The sequence below is a fragment of the Perna viridis genome, chromosome 3 (genome assembly GCF_037379345.1).
Source record: "Perna viridis isolate PV_CMFRI_1.1 ecotype Kerala chromosome 3, ASM3737934v1, whole genome shotgun sequence".
NCBI classification, from domain to species: Eukaryota; Metazoa; Mollusca; class Bivalvia; order Mytilida; family Mytilidae; genus Perna; species Perna viridis.
Window position 1 is genome coordinate 58,587,036 of NC_142447.1, and position 2,571 is coordinate 58,589,606.

Sequence of the window (2,571 nt, forward strand, 5' to 3'; positions counted from 1 at the left end):
CCTGATATACTGTTCAACTGTTGAACCATATTGGTTCTTAAAATATTTCTGGGGGAGGGGAAGCAAAACTCGGCATTGCTCTTGTTATTGCAGAATTTGTTGTAAAGGGGGGATGCTTTAAATACAAAGCAAAGAGAAGCATACATATATATGTCTTGAGTCATTGGCCCGGAGTTTTCTATTTTCATGGAATTTTTGTAATTTTCAACACTTGGCAAAAGCTTTCGGTTGGTCTTGTTTTATTGTTTGTGTATCCTATTATAAAACATACGTACATGCATATGAGGGTGTAAACCCCTTTTAATATTGGGTACTTTGCTTATTTTAAGGACTACTCGGTACTACGGACAGTGAGTACCGTACCCTATATTTATGAAAAAAAAATAGAATTCGGTACTCCAATTATTTCGTATTTAGTACTCAATACTTACATTAAGCAGTATCCAGTACAGTTTTACTCTTAATTTCAAAAGTTTTGAACATGTCTAATGACTCGTTCAATTCCAATGGAGTTCGATTTTTTTTTCAACGTTATTTTGAAATGTTGAAGCTACTGACAACGATCAATGACAAAAAATGTACACTGAGATACAAAACTAAGACATGAAATAAACCCTCAATCTTGCACGCTGTACGGGTACTTGCTGGTTTACAAAAGCAAGGATGTGGAACCAATCGTGAAAAGTTCAGGCAGTTCATGGAAATAAATACCAGTGATACATGTACATGACAAAATATCTATAGTAAATAAGAGACCCCTCGAGAGTGTATGCACACCCATCCAGCTGCATCAGAAATTCCGGTTTTAGTATTGAAGTTTCTCATAAAAGGCCATATCTAAGGTATATTCCTTCTCCCCTGTCTTCACAAGGAATTGTAACCCCTGTCGGCACACGCAATATTTGGATTTTTGCGTCTAGTGACGGCTTTAGAATTCAAATTTTGTTTTGTTTTTGATCGTTCAAGTGGGCTCAATAAAAGTTAAATAAATTATTGTTGAAACAAATTACAGGGAAATGAATGGGAATTAAACATTGTATAATGTTCGCACGGAACCCCCCCCCCCCTCCGAACATTGATCATATTCAACATTTCAGGAAACGCTTCCACCCCCAGATACACAATGTAACATTCACTTAATAATCATAGAGTTCCGTGAAATAATCACTTGTTCAAATAACTGTCTTATTTTTTTTAAACCAAGACCTAAAAGTCCTTTCCTATTTCCGTATCGGCTGGATTTTGTATCCCCGGTATCCGCGTATCCATATCCCCAACTGTGTGTCTGTACACGGTGGTCCATATCCCCAACTGTGTGTCTGTACACGGTGGTCATATTCAATGTTAAATAGCAGTGACTATGTCTAATGCATCTATCATATTAAGTTTCATTCATTCCAAACTGTTGGAACATTACATGGTAGTTAACCTCAGTGGTGGATCAGTCAGTAGTTTTGAATTGGTCATTGAGGACGGGTTGGGACATCTTTGGTCATTCTATATGTTACTGTGTCATGTTCATCAAACAAATTAAAAACTCATGTTTCAATTTTCATACTATACGGTACAATAAAATTAATTCTCACAATAAAAATAAATGTTGTTTTCATATACCAAAAGGAGTCAATTGGTGATATATCACTTAAAATGTCTGGTAAAGCCATACGTCAGGGATGTTTGATGGCAAACCTTCTGATTAAGTCTTTTGCTGCAACATTTATATTTCTATGTGAGTATATTTTCACTTAGGAAGCTGCTCTCTGGTTGGTCATAGTTGACTTCAAATAAGTCTTCACTAGTCTAAGAACGTCAATACTTCTCACATTCACATGATGTAACAGGAAAAATTTCGCAAATCTGCAAAATATTGTGTATATTGGGAAATGTTTTAATGTCACATGCCTGTATTGCAGTTCGAACATCACACGCGGGGTGGGGGGGGGGTCTTCACTGTGTTTCCATTTCATCTTCCACATGCGAATTTCATTCTCCAGAGTTCCATATGATGGTAGATCATCTTAAAAAAAAAAATCCAGGTCAGATGAGTTAGCCGAGTGGCAAAATGATATTCATTTGAAATCCCATAGCAGCTGTCACTTGGAGATCACCAAACCTGCTATTCATCTCAATGAGAATGTGGTCTAAAAGAGGAATAGCAATTAACTTTTTTTTTATTCCTCAACTGATTCATTAGAGATCATTCTTCTTTGTGTCTAATGGCCACAGTTCCTTGGTTTTTCCTGAGGCACATTCAAAGATTCGGCAACATTTTATACCTCTTGGTACTACTTGGCATAGAAGTTGTCGATGTTTCTTCTCACACCAGTGAGTGCATCACTTACAGCTACAGGACTCTTTACTCTTTTCCATGGATGCAATAATGGCTGGAAGGACATCTCAAAATATTGGAAAATCATCATAGCTTTCAACTTGATGTGTCCTGCATAATTCTTTCAGCTTCATTCTTTTACTCTCACTGTCATTCAACTTGTCCTCTAAAATTGTCTGTCTTCTAGGGGACCAATTAAAGATCTGGACATATGAATAAATCATGAGTGGCTTTCATTTCAA

At 36.6% G+C, this 2,571-nt stretch overlaps 1 pseudogene; it reads right to left on the minus strand.

The window, feature by feature from the left end:
* Positions 1-1,538: 1,538 nt before the first annotated feature.
* On the minus strand, positions 1,539-2,553 carry LOC148623109 (52 kDa repressor of the inhibitor of the protein kinase-like; annotated as a pseudogene).
* Between the last annotated feature and the right edge of the window lie 18 nt (positions 2,554-2,571).